A 15,404-nucleotide genomic window follows, 5' to 3' on the forward strand; every position below is an offset into this window, starting at 1 on the left:
CCTGGCAATGCTTTTCTACAAACCTCTACCTTCGGGGAGAAGGCACAGAAGCCTGAACACATGCACCAGCCAGTTTCGTAACAGTTTCTACCCTACTGTTGTTAGAATACTGAATGGACTCACAAACTCTTAACCTTCACCTGTACCTATGTTTTTGCTTTTGCCGCTATTTACCTATTATTTACTTCTCTATGCTATTTAACTACGTGATCTGCCTGTATTGCTCGCAAGCCAAAGCTTTTCACTGTGCCTCAGAACACGTGACAATAAATTAAATTCAATTCAATTTGTATTGATCAGATTTGTGGCATTAATCTTTATAAAGTGTCACGCTTATTGGCTTCCACTATTAGCTCTGCACATCTTCCAAAATAAGATTTGTTCCTCATGTCCCTCACTCAATATTACACAGACTGACAGAAACCCTTGGGGTTCAGTCCTATTCTGGTCTCCAATAAAGACAGTGCCACCACTGCAGTGTATGTACACACACACACAAACGTTCACACACACACACACATTCACACACACACACACACATTCACACACACACACATTCATGCACAAACACAAATAAACACTCGCACAGACACACACAAAATACACGCACACACACTCTCATACACACACATACACACAAATACACGCACACACATATGCACACACATTCACATACCCACATGCACTCACACTCACATACACACACTCTCTCACATTCTCATACACACCCACAAATACACACACACGCTCACATACGCACACACACAGGCACATACACTCACACTCACATACACACAAACTCTCACACTCTCATACAACGCATTCACACACACAAATACATACACACTCACATATGCACACACACTGTCTCTCTCTCTCACACAGACACACCCCACACAGGCGTATGTACATCGAATAGGCATACAGGCACACACAGATGTACAAAGAGAAAATCTCCCACAAAGACACACGCATGTACACACAGCCATATGGACACGCACTGACACACAACCTAATTCAGCACTTCCATCAGTTAGTTTTCACTCCAAGAACATACCCAAACGTAAATACCCAGTCAATATTTATTGAGGAATACCTACTTGCTTCCACAATTAGCTTTGTCCCACTTCCAAACTGAAGATTGGTGTTGCTCACCCCAAAACTCACACAGTGTTTAACCCTTTAGCAAAAACCTACCCACAACCCCTCATGACAATCAGATTAATGGTACCTCTGTGCCTAGAAATTATGGTTTTATTTCGATCATATTAACCTGTTCCCCGCTGGTGTGGGATATCATTGCAACTGTCAGTATGGTCATGGGCGATCACCTTCATGTACTGAAACATACTGACTCCTTACCTGGATTAACAACTCGCTTGGTCCCACCTCCGAGCACCACATCCCCATGTCCTCGAGAGTTCGCACAGTGGGCGCCCCCCTTGCAGGAACTCAGGCCAGTGCTTGCTCCCTGGCCACCACCGCTAACATCATCATTTCATCCTCACTGTCTTCTCCATCACTCAGAAATAGGCAAGCAATTCAACAGTTGCATTCGCTGTGCTGTCCCTGATAATTCTTTCAGGTCTCTACATCAGATTTGTGACATTTATCTTTACAAGTACAGCACTTACTGAGTTACACTTCCAAAACCAAGGATGGGCAATAAATATCGGTCCATGTTGAGAGGTCTGCATTTCATATGAACCCTTAAAAGCAGCGAGGGTTGAAAAGTTGGCATGGCAAAACAGGCCCCAGAGACGCTCAAACTGATCTTTTAATCAATTAGACGCAGATAATTCAGGGTATGGAACAGAACCCATTTATCCAAGCCCCAAGATATTCCATTCACCTTCATTAGCTAACGTTTCAAAGAGAGGGACTGCTTGAATATTAAAGAGAGACTCCCTGATGGACAGCACAAATTTCATAATTTATTCAGGAATACCTACTTGGTTCCATGGTTAACTGTGTGCCTTTTCCAAAGGTTAGCTTGCTTAAAGTACCAAAGGTCCCACAGCACTCAGTTTCTGAACATAACCTCCCCCAGCGCGTTACTGAGCGACAATTACACTAAACTTCCTGCTATCCTCAAATCCCATCAATCTGAAACTCTATAGGAAAGGAAAAGGATGCCGTGTCTATCACGACTCACTCTTAATAACATGGCACCCCATCTCCATCACCCAGGAATAACCTTACTTTATCCTGAAGAGTTTAAAGGAGGTAGCAAGATCAGAAAATTCATTATTCCCATTCCTACCCAAACGCAGAGGAGAATGCAAAGTAAGGACATATCTGCGGTTATTAATGAATACCTACTTGGCTCCACAGTCACTCTGGTCCCTCGTCCAAATATAAGCTTGTTGTTGCCTCCAGTATTCACACAGTGTTTAGTCCTTTTGCAAAAACCTCCTTCAGGGTCCCCTGTTCCCAACCCTGCCCTGACTGACAAGTAGACTTTTTGTTACTGACCTAGACAACTATCAAACTATGTGTTTAAGGAACATGGTTCCAATAAATTTGAGAATTGTTAGGCGTGGGAATTCATTAGGACCTGTTGCTGACCCAAATCGTGTGCCACTTTTGCTGTGAACTGGAGGGTGGCGGTTTCTCCAGTAATCCCATCAGAAGGTTTCTCCAACCTCCCTCAAAGTGTTTCTCAGTGCCCTCTGCATTGTTCTCTGGGATTTATGTAGCTGGTGTATTTGATAATTGGGGAGTCTATTTGTCATCTCACTGACACACACACGCACTCACACCCTCTCTCTCTCACATACACGCACTGACACACACACACACACATTCGCAACTATACATAGACATACACACACACACACATATGCACACTCACTCACACACACACACACATACACACTCACATATACGTGCATACACTCACACTCACACAGACAGACACACACATTCGCAACTACATAGACAAACACACACACTCACGCACACATACACACACTCACACACACATATAGAAACACTCTCTCACACAGACAAACACACATACATGCATACACACAGACGCACACACACTCACACTTAAGCATATACACACACAGGCACGCACACTCACACACAAACAGATACACACACTCACACAGACACACTCTCTCACATACAGACACACACATGCACACTCGCAACTATACAGACATACACACAAACTTACGCACACATACACACACTCGCACCCTCACACATATAGACACACTTACACACAGACACACACACTCATTCATGCATACACACACACACACAAACAGATACACACAGTCACACAGGCACTCACACAGACACACACGCACACACTAACATTCACACATACATGCATAGACACACACACACACACACACACAAACAAACACACACATGCATGCACATACATACACACTTACACAGACAGACAGACACGCACACGCAACTATACATAGACATGCACACTCACATTCACACAGACTCACACACATTCACTCACACACACTCACACACAGACGTATTCTCTCGCACAGACACACACACATACATGCATACACACAGATGCACACACACTCACATCCACACACACATATACAAACACCCACACAAACACTCACACACACTGACATACTGTCTCACACACAGACACAGATATACGTACACTCATATACACACGCAGAATCACTGACAGTGAATCACAGACACACACACTCATTTTCTCCCTCTCTCTCTCTCACCCATACATTTATCAGTTGATGAAATGATCCCAAACCCTTGCCATGATCACGTGAATAAGCCAAGTAAACACACGGTGTGCGGTTATTACTGAATACCTACTTGGCTCCACAGTCCAAATGTAAGCCTGTAGCTGTTTCCAGTACTCACACAGTGCTGACCTCTTCAGCAAAAACCTCCTAAAGAGCAGCTTCAATCTCATTCTGCTCTGACCTGCGATTAGAAATATCTGCACTATATCTCCTGTGTTGATTGTAAAACTGTCCTTATAACATAGCTTCAATAATCAGTGAAAATTAGAATCTATCTTTTTATTGTCAACCTGTTTTAACATGAAAGTAATGTTGAAAAATAGACAGTCGGGAAACAGTTTCTACAGCATCCCCAAAATTAGGTTTCCCCAGTCTCCCTCAATGTATCTCTCAGTGCTTTCTGGATTATTCACTGGGATGTATGTTTCTGGTGTACTTGAGAGTTGGCGAGTGTATCTGTCAGCTCTCTCTCTCTAACGCTCTCTCTCTCTCTCACACACATACACACACACAATCTCACACACACATATATACACACAGAATCACACACTCTCTCTCTGTCTCACACACACACACATGAACTCTCTCTCACACAAACACACGCAGTAACACACACTCTCTCACTAACATACACATACACAATCACACACAATCTCACACATACAATCACACTCTCTCTCTCTCACACGGACTCTCTCTAACACACAGGCGCATGCACACACAGACACACACACAATCACATGCAATCTCTCTCTCTCTCACACACACACCCACACCCAACGATACACACACGTCTGTATGTCTGTATCTATCTATCTATCTATCTATCTATCTATCTATCTATCTATCTATCTATCTATCTATCTATCTATCTATCTATCTATCTATCTATCTATCTATCTATCTATCTATCTATCTATCTATCTATCTATCTATCTATCTATCTATCTATCTATCTATCTATCTATCTATCTATCTATCTATCTATCTATCTATCTATCTATCTATCTATCTATCTATCTATCTATCTATCTATCTATCTTTCTATCTATCTATCTATCTATCTCTCTATCTATCTATCTATCTATCTATCTATCTATCTATCTATCTATCTATCTATCTATCTATCTATCTATCTATCTATCTATCTATCTATCTATCTATCTATCTATCTATCTATCTATCTATCTATCTATCTATCTATCTATCTATCTATCTATCTATCTATCTATCTATCTATCTATCTATCTATCTATCTATCTATCTATCTATCTATCTGTCTATCCACCTATCTGTCTGTCTGTCTGTCTGTCCATCTATCTATCCGCTTATATGTCTGTCTGTCTATCTATCTACACATATATATGTATACACAAACACACACACTCAGAAAGACACGCAGATAACACGCTCACAAACACAAATACACACACAAATACAGACACTCATCTATGCACACCAAAACATATAGTCACGTTACGCACATACTGTCTCAGTCATTCATACTAATGTACACAGACACACGCACACTGTGCAAACCTTTCAAAAAGACTACTATTAATCATCAGATGTGCAGTTTTAAATAAGGTTATTCACAATCAACATTTCTTTTAAAAGAGACCTATCAGGGATTCTATGTTAGTGTTGGATGATCAAATAACTCCCCCACCTCCCCAAGGACAGAGGAACATGCAAAGTAAGGATCGATCTGCGTTTGTTAGTCAATACCTACTCGGCTCCACAGTCAGCCTTGTCCCACTTCCAAATATAAGCCTGTTGCCTCCAGCGTTCACACAGTGGTCACTCCTTCAGCATAAAACTCCCCTCACAGGAGCTCGAAGAGAATCTGTACTGACTGACAATGAGATTAGACTGTGCTGTGTCCTCAAGTACACCATGACCATGCTGTCTGCACAACTTTCCCTCTTTTTCCTGAGAACTGGGGGAAGACTATTTTGACAGGAATTCCTCATGATCCCAGCCAGATCTTTCAGGCTGCTGTTAAGGGAATGCCAATCCCGAAATGGGTAAGATTCGCAACTTTGCAAACAGCAAACAGACACCTTGCGACTGTGGCAATTAGCCTGGGTGTAGACCAATAATAAAGTAATTCGCTTTGCGTTATCCTCAAACTGAAGACAGAATCGATCAAAGTGGAATCTCTCTGAGGCAGTGAGCTCCATGTTCTGACTGCTCTCTGGGTGAAAGGGTTCAATAGGATCATGTATGATCCAATGTTGCTCGCATTCCTCACTTTCCCCGGAAGCCTCGATTACCTGACTGATTGAGGATCTCTCTGTCTCAGCCATAAATATACACACAGACTCTACCCCCACAGCTCTCTGTGGCAAGGAGTTCCAAAATTTCATAACCCTCAGAGAGGAGAAATTCCCCCTCATTCTGAAATTGGCAAGGCTTTATTCTGGGACTATGCCCCATGAGGGCAAGCATCATGTCAATGAGATCACCTTCTCAACCTCTTAAACATCTTTGAGTAGAGTCCCAACCTGTTTAACCTTTGTTCAGAGGACAATCCAGTAACACCTAGTAGACCTTGTAGGCATGAATAGTGCAGAATTAGACATGACTTACTGGGGAGAACTATTAGTCTGGTCCCAGAACCAAACTCTAGCTTGTCTCTGTTATGCACACAGCATTACATGTCAGCACACAAACTCCTTCGTTGAGATAAAGCACAGAGATTCTCCATCAATCAGCTGTGTTGGATTTGTGCTATGTTGGAAATTTGGTTTAAATCATTGGGAAGAATTGCATATCCTCCAGATCATTCCAGGATAAATCAGTCCCATACGTTATTGATAACCCTGCAGAGATTGTGGGAGGGTTCACTTGCCTGACAGTCCTGGGTTCACTTGCCTGACAGTGACACACATACACATAAACACACTAATGTACACATACAATTTCACACCGACTACTGTCCCAGGCACAGACACAAACACACACACACACAAAATCAGTCCCTTTCTCTCTGACACAACTCTCACACACACACATGTCCACACACGCACACACACACAAAATCAGTCCCTTTCTCTCTGACACAACTCTCACACACACACATGTCCACACACGCACACACACAGACACAGACACACAGACACACAAACACGCACACACACACAATCAGTCCCTTGCTCTCTGACAGAACTCACACACGCACATGTCCACACACGCACACACACAGACACAGACACAGACACACACACACACAATCAGTCCCTTTCTCTCTGACACAACTCACACACGCACACACATGTCCACACAAGCACACACACAGATACAGACACACACACACACAATCAGTCCCTTTCTCTCTGACACAACTCTTACACACGTACACACACACACACGCACACACACAGACACAGACATACACAGTAGATTCCAGAGTTTTGGTGCTGTATTGGCATTGCCTTTCTGTTTGGACTGAAGTCAATGAGTGTAGGTCGCAGCCTAATAACCTTAAGTTGTGTGTTGGGCAGTGGGGGTCATTTTGACATCCCCTCTGTTGTAAATGCAACTCACTTACTCGGTACGACGGTCAGCCTGGTCCCAGAGGCGAATGTGAGAGTGTTACCATACTCCACACAGTGTGACACATCAATACACAAACCTTACCCTGCAGCACTACGGTCTAACCCTCACCTGGAGAACAGAGCTGTCTATGTGCCGTTCAGAGGCAAACTTTCAGCTTCCCACATCATCCCCTCCCTCCCTTTCACTCTGGGAGAATGTTTGGTGACCATCCAGTCCCCATTTCCCTTGCCTCTCGCTCTATATTCTTGTTACCAGGCTGATATATCTCCAATCTCTTCCTGCCTCTCACACCACAATTCACACCTGACATCGTGAGTGTCACCGACATTGTCTCTATTTCTGACTTCCTGCCTCCAGCACACACCCATTATTTGGAAGACTGACCAAATCGAGGTTACCTATCGCCCGGGCTTGCTTATTTATGGTAAATATGATGCTGAATAAAATTCCTGTAGTCCCATTTCACACTCAGGTATCCCTGTTCATTCAGGGAGCCGCGCGGGCTGTGCGCCTCCTACTGGGGACAGGTGCTGACAGCAAGTGACTCCCCGTTCTCCCTCCATGGGCTTTCAACCACGAGCCTGAGTCGAGCTGAAATCGGACTGGGCTCTTTCACAGCTCAGTGTAAGGTACAGCGAGCACGGTCCCGTTATGCAGCACACAGACAGACCCTTCGCTCCAACTCGTCCATGCCAACCAAATTAATCTGGTCCCGTTTTGCCAGCACTTGGCCCACATGCCTCTGAACCCTTCCTATTCACTTCCCCATCCAGATGCCTTTTAAGTGCTGTCATTGTACCAGCCTCCACTACTTCCTCTGGCAGCTTATTCCACACACGCGCCACCCTCTGTGTGAAAAAGTTGCCCCTCAGTTCCCTTTCCCCTCTCATCTTAAAGCTATGCCCTCTAGTTCTGGACTCCTTCAGGGAAATGACCTTGTCTAATTTACCCTATCCCTATTTAGAGCTGAAAATGTGTTGCTGGAGAAGCGCAGCAGGTCAGGCAGCATCCAGGGAACAGGAGAATCGACGTTTCGGGCATAAGCCCTTCTTCAGGCTTATGCCCGAAACGTCGATTCTCCTGTTCCTTGGATGCTGCCTGACCTGCTGCGCTTCTCCAGCAACACATTTTCAGCTCTGATCTCCAGCATCTGCAGACCTCACTGTCTCCTATCCCTATTTACCCTGCATGATTTTATAAACTTCTATAAGGTCACCCCTCAGCCTCCGACGCTCTAGACTAAACAGTCCCAGTGTATTCAGCCTCTCCCCTGTAGCTCAAACCCTCCAACCCTGGCAACATCCTTGCAAACCTTCTCTGAACCCTCTCAAGTTTAGCGACATTTTCCCTATAGCAGGGAGACCAGAATTGTCAGCTGTGGACTAACAGATCTAATACTTAAACAGCAGGCGATGCAGTATTGTTGCTCAGAATCACCTCACTGCCTTGACATAGCACCCTTGATTTATCCACCATAACACACAGTAGCGCCCTCGATTTATCTAGCATACCACACCATACCACACCAGCCTCCACTACTTCCTCTGGCAGCTTATTCCACACACGCGCCACCCTCTGTGTGAAAAAGTTGCCCCTCAGTTCCCTTTCCCCTAGGGTAAATTAGACAAGGTCATTTCCCTGGAGGAGTCCAGAACTAGAGGACATAGCGCCCTTGATTTATCCACCATACCACACATCGTGACCTCTCTAAAGTTGAAACGGTAAAGGCAGTGAATTTCACACATCCACTGAAATAAACAGTAAATGTGTGTTGAGCTGTCTGTCACGTACAGCCTGAAGTTAACATTAATGACCAGATTGTTTTGTAAAATAGGCACTTTTTGATATACGCTTTGGTTTTAATTCCAATTTAAACAAATCAATGGCATTGATTAAGGTAACCTCTCTACTCACTGGGTGTGACGATCAGTTCGGTCCCACTCCCGAATATCAGTGGAGTTGCACCCCCTGAACCCACACAGTGCCTAATCCCATTACAAAAACCCCCGTGATGCCTGCCCAGTCCAAGGAACATTGCAGGCTCAGCTCTTTCAGGCCGCCGGGAATTGTCAGCACCTCACCGGCTCAGGGACGGTGGAGGAATGCAACGTCGGAATGCTGCTGCTTATGGGATCATTCTGATTCCTGTCGCCGGAATCCCGAGGCCGTTCTTGCGACATCGCCGTCCAGGAATCTTTCACTGCATTCCTCGGAGCATTGACACATGGCCCTTCCCATCCCCGCGCAGAGATCAAGGTGGATAAACATGTACCACAGTGCATTCACATAGCGCCTAAACCCTGGCGGAGCTCTGTTTCCCCCCATCCCCCCCCCCCCGTTGTGTCGTCACGTGATCCCAGCTTTCCAGGTCGATGTCCAACAATGGACGGAGAGCTGGGAAGAAATGGGACAGCACGAGGCCGCTCGGTCCGTCAAGCCTGCTCCCCCTTTCAATGGGATCATGGCTCACCCAACATTCCTCACGTCAACTTTCCCCATAACCCTTGACTCCCCGAGCAATTAAGCTCTGCCTCGGCCTTCAATGTCCGCAAGGACTTTGTCCCCACAGCTTGTTACAGTCTAGAGTTCCAAATACTCACAGTCCTCTGAGGGGTCAAACCTCCCCCTTATCTCAGTCTGAATTTTAGTTTATTTAGAAAAGGCAAAAATTGCCTTGCTCTGTTTCAGATTAGATTCCCTACAACGTGGAAACAGGCTCTTTGGTCCAACAAGTGCACACCAACCCTCTGTAAAGTAACCCACCCAGGCCCATTTCCCTCTGACTAATGCACCTAACACTATGGGGCAATTTAGCAAGGCCGATTTCCCTGACCTGCACATCTTTGGACTGTGGGAGGAAACCAGAGCACCCAGAGGAAACCCACGCAGACACGGGGAGAATGTGCAAACTCCACACAGATAGTCGCCTGCGGCTGGAATCGAACCTGGGTCCCTGGCGGTGCTAACCACTGAGCCACCATGCCACCATTTTAATTGAATTTTCTTGGTAGTCCTATCACTCATATGTGCGAGTCTGTGTGAGTATGAGTGTGAATGTCTGAGAGTGTGTGTGAATCAGAGTGTGAGTGTGTGTGTATGTGCACCCAGTGTATGTGTGGTGTATGTGTGTGAGGTAGTGTAAGATCTTAAAACAGATATAGAGAGAGGGAATGAATAGAGAGTGAGACAGAGGGGCTGAGTGCCACGTGTTGAAAACAATTCAATATTCATTGCACTAAAACTGATGGGACTTTGAAGATGAGAAAAATCAATAAGGAAGAGATTTTTAAGCGGGTGCTTCTAATGAACAAACTAGCTCGGGGATAAATTGAAATGAGGGATGTGTAAAACTTACTCGGTTGAACGATAGGTCTAGTGCCAGCTCCAAATATGACATTGTCAGCACTCACACACTGTTACATCATTTAACAAGAATTATTCCCTCAGCTAAATGTTTCATCTTCACTGACATGTTCTCGAGGTAGCTAAACAATGACAAGTCAATGCTGAGGCAGTGAGTGACTGACACAATTCACTCAGACCTGTCATTCCCACATAACATTCGACCCACAACGTCAATGCATTCCCTCTTCCAACTCTATCCATTTGCTCTCATGCAAGGACTGGGCTGTGATGTGACAAGCCACGCGTGCGCGCGCCAACACACACACTCACAGACACACACACACACACTCTCACACACACATACATGCACACTCACACGCACGTAAACACACACGATGTCACATACAAAGACACACACATACACACCGTCTCCCTCTTCCACGCACAAACGCACACACTCTCACATACACTCTCTCACACACGTTGCCACACGCACTGTCTTTCTCTTACTCGCACAAACACACACCTTCTCAGTCACACATACTCTCACACACAGTCCCTCTCTCTCACACTCAGTCAATCTTTCACACACAACACATTGCCACACATACAGCCCCTCTCTCACACACACAGACACACAGAGACACATGCTCTCACACACTCCCTCCCACTCTTTCCCTTTCACTCTCTCTGACACACGCACTCCCTCTCACACACTCTTGCAAGCACAGCCTCCCCTACACACACCCTTGCCCACACACACACTCCCTCGCACACAGTCACTGCCTCACACACATACACGCCTTCATACACACACCCTCACACACAATCCCTCTCACACGCTCTCACACATACATTCCTTTATATACACACAAACATGTGCACACACAAACACACTCACAGACGCTCTCTCCCATGTACACACTGCCTCTCTCGCACACACACGCACTTTCTCTCATTTGCGCACTCCCTCATGCACACAAATGCTCACGCACACACTTGCTTCTTGACACGCACACTTTCTCACACCCTCCCTCGCAGAAGCCCCAGGGTGACCGTTTCAAGGCTTCCAGAGCAGGACTCACTCCCCTCAAACCTCTCCCAGCTCAGAAACTCATGCCGAGCGCCTTACTCCCCGCAAGAAATATACAGCCAGCCCTGACCCTAGTGAGTGGGGAAGATCCTGCCACAATTCGCAGTATCCCCGGTCCCAGCCCAAAGCCATTCTCACAACAAATTCACAACAATGCTCCTAAAGCGAGCATCTCCTGTACTCACTGGGAATGACAGTGACTTTGGTCCCCGCTCCGAAGATCAGCTTGTTAGCAGCTATATCATACCCACAGTAACATTCTGACAGACAAAAACCCCTTCACCCACACACTTCTGCAAAACACCGTGCCAAATTGCGATTAGATTCCCTGCAGTAGGGAAACAGGCCCAGCGACTCTACACTGACCCTGCGAAGAGTAACCCACCCTGACCCATTCCCCTACCTTACATTTATCCCTGACTAATGCCCCTAACACCGTGGGCAATTTAGCACGGCCAATCCGCCCTAACCTGCACACCTTTGGACTGTGGAAGGAAACGGGGAGAATATGAAAACTCCACACAGACAGTCGCCCCCGAGGCAGGAATTGAACCCGGCAGCAGCGCTAACCGCTGAGCCACCGTGCTGTCCAATTGTCATTTTAAATCTTGGATCCAGACCTTCAAATAAAATCTCCAGCTCAACCACTCGCCTTCACGCCAGAGATGTGATTTCCCAGTTCATGAGGGGTGAAACAGATTGGGCCAACGGGCTTCAGAATTTACCAGCATGTTGGCACATCTGACTGTGGTCATTATAAATTACTATCCACATCATTGGACTGTAGTTCCAGTTGGGTGGATATATGAATGCACACACTGTCAGCATTGGGGACGCCCTGTTCATGAGAGCGAACGCACGACTGGCCGGTTAACTGACAGACCCTGACCCTGATGTGACTGCCTGCCTCTCATTGCCAATACTGAACCAGGACCTCACCACCCAACAGTGGCTCAGTGGTTAACACTGCTGCCCCACAGCGCCAGGGACCCGGGTTTGATTCCTGACTCGGGCGACTGTCTGTGAGGAGTTTGAATATTCGCCCCTCCGTGTCCACGTGGGTTTCCTCCCGCAGTCCAAGGATGTGTGGGTTAGGGTGAACTGGCGGTCCTAAATTACCCATAGTGCGCAGGGATGTGCAGCTTAGAGTGGATTGGCCGTGCTAAATTACCTATAGAGTCCAGGGATGTGTAGGTTAGGGTGGATTGGCCATGCTAAATTACCTATAGAGCCCAGGGATATGTAGGTTAGGGTGGATTGGCCGTGCTAAATTACCCATAGTGCCCAGGGATGTGCAGGTTAGGGTGGATTGGCTGTGCTAAATTACCCATAGTGCCCAGGGATGTGCAGGTTAGGGTGGATTGGCCGTGCTAAATTACCTATAGAGTCCAGGGATGTGTAGGTTAGGGTGGATTGGCCGTGCTAAATTACCTATAGAGCCCAGGGATGTGTAGGTTAGGGTGGATTGGCCGTGCTAAATTACCCATAGCATTCAGGGATGTGCAGGTTAGGGTGGATTGGAGGTGCTAAATTATCCATAGTGCCCAAGGATGTGCAGGTTAGGGTGGATTGGCCATGGGAAATTGCCCATAGTATTCAGGAATGTGTAGGTTAGGTGCATTAGTCAGGGGTAAATATATAGTAGGACAGAGAAATGGGTTTGGGTGGAGTACTCTTTGGAGGGTCGGTGTGAGCATGTTGGGCTGAAGGGCCTATTTCCACATTGTAGGGATTCTATGATTCAAAGCCCGGCTTCTCAGACCCACACTGTCAGAGAAACCCCTTTTTAAACATAGTGTGTGGGTTACACCTGATCGGGTCAGCTCTGAGGGATGATTGTACAACACAGGAGCCTGTGATCATTCCCAACCTGACCTGACTCATTCTCAGCAATTTGCACCTCCCACTGGGATAGGAGGGAGATAATGTGCATTGATGTATTCACCATAGACACATCCAAGACGTTATTCCTGGAGTCATCAGCACACGGAGAGACATAGTGAGAGACACAGAGAGACCCAGAGAGAGAGAGAGAGAGACAGAGAGAGACACACACAGAGGGTGAGACACGAGGGTGACACACACACACACACACACATACTCAGAGAGAGAGACGCGTGAGGGTGAGACACACACACACACATACACGCACACACACACAGAGTGCGAGAGAAATACACAGGGAGAGAGAGAGAGTGTGCGATGGTGAGACACACACATAAAGAAAGAGAGAAAGAGGGTGAGAGCCACTCACAGCGTGAGAAGGCAAGGATGAGACAGAGAGAGAGAGAGGATTACACACACACACACACACACTGAGAGAGACTTTCGGCGTGTGGTAATGAGTGTTAACACCCAGGTACACTTTACTCTGAAACAAATGGATAGAATTGAATGCGAGGCTGTGCCTCCACTCACTGGGTCTGACGGTCAGTTTTGTTCCACTCCCGAATATCAGTGGGCTTGCAGCACTCCCTGCATTCACACAGCGCCTAACCCCATTACGAAAACCACCGCTCCAGCCACTATTTCAAAGATCTCTTCGGATAACTCCTGCTTGCCGAGACAGAGAGAGGACTGAAGATGTGAGGGTCCCTGTTAAGATGTTCTCCAATACCCCCCCCCCCACCCCCAAATTTGTCTCTCAGTCTGATTTTTCACGAGGGATGGGGGATTGAACTTTCACCTCTGGCCCTTCACAGTTGTGCCTCTCTCCCAACCCTTCTCCCAGAATGTAAACATTTCCTGTACTCACTTGGAATGACAGAAAGTGTGGTCCCTGCTCCAAAGATCAGACTGTCAGCAGCTGTACCATACCCACAGTAACATCCTGCCTGACAAAAACCCTCTTTGCCCATTCCCCTTTCCCAAAACACCGTGCCAACACCATGTAAAGCTGTCATTTTTTAATCTCGACTCTAGATTTTTAAATGAAACCTCCAGCTCACTGAATCGTCGTCAGGTTAGGGCTGTGGGTCCCCATGTTCATGGGGAATGAGACAGATTGGAACAAGCTGCTCAGGAATTTACCAGCATGTTGCCTCATCTGACTCTTGTCGTTAAGAATTACCGTCCACCCTGCTCTATTGGAGATGCAATCAGGCGGATATATCAATGCAGACACTGTTCCATAGGGCAAGCCGAATAAAAGCCCCATTCTAATCTGTCCTGCCTCTATTTGGATCAATAAGGTCTTGGCTTTGCCCAACAAACCGCTCCATCAGACATGAAAAGCCACTCTAGATGTAACGCGATACTTTTTCCAAATACTCACCAGGTTTCACGAGCAATCGAGTTCCGTTTCCAAAAGTGAGTTTCTCAGTGCCTGCAATATTCACACAGTGACGGACAGCCAGTCAAAAACCCACGCACACACACTCACAGTCCCTCAAGCACAGACATACACTCCCTCACACTCTCTCTCACACACACTCACACTCTCTCAAACACTGACACGCACTCCCTCACACTGACACACACATGCTCTCTCTCTCACACACACACACACACACAGTCTCTGTCCTACCTGATGACCCATTCAGTGCGGTCACTGATTTGCAGGTGAACACATTCTCCTGTACCCCCTCCCTCTGCCCCAACATCCACAAACTCCTGAACAGCAACCTCAAACCCACCGCACTGTCGCC

The 15,404-nt window shown here is 46.4% G+C and overlaps 1 protein-coding gene across 4 annotated transcripts in view; it reads right to left on the reverse strand.

Moving 5' to 3' along the window:
* The window catches only part of trdc (T-cell receptor delta constant), a 116,222-nt gene extending 101,075 nt beyond the window's left edge, over positions 1-15,147 (reverse strand). Inside the window, exon 1 of one of the 4 annotated variants that reach the window (XM_087974830.1) lies at positions 15,032-15,147. The gene's annotated coding sequence lies outside the window, so the exon portion shown is untranslated. Of the gene's footprint in view, positions 1-7,311; positions 7,343-9,233; positions 9,256-14,512; positions 14,535-15,031 lie in introns of those variants that run through there. The other 3 variants (XM_087974819.1, XM_087974833.1, XM_087974826.1) reach the window with 3 other exon arrangements.
* Positions 15,148-15,404: the final 257 nt, after the last annotated feature.

This window comes from Chiloscyllium plagiosum, unplaced genomic scaffold (genome assembly GCF_037043375.1).
Source record: "Chiloscyllium plagiosum isolate Xiang-an unplaced genomic scaffold, Cpla_swu_hap1 HiC_scaffold_27, whole genome shotgun sequence".
Lineage (NCBI taxonomy): Eukaryota > Metazoa > Chordata > Chondrichthyes > Orectolobiformes > Hemiscylliidae > Chiloscyllium > Chiloscyllium plagiosum.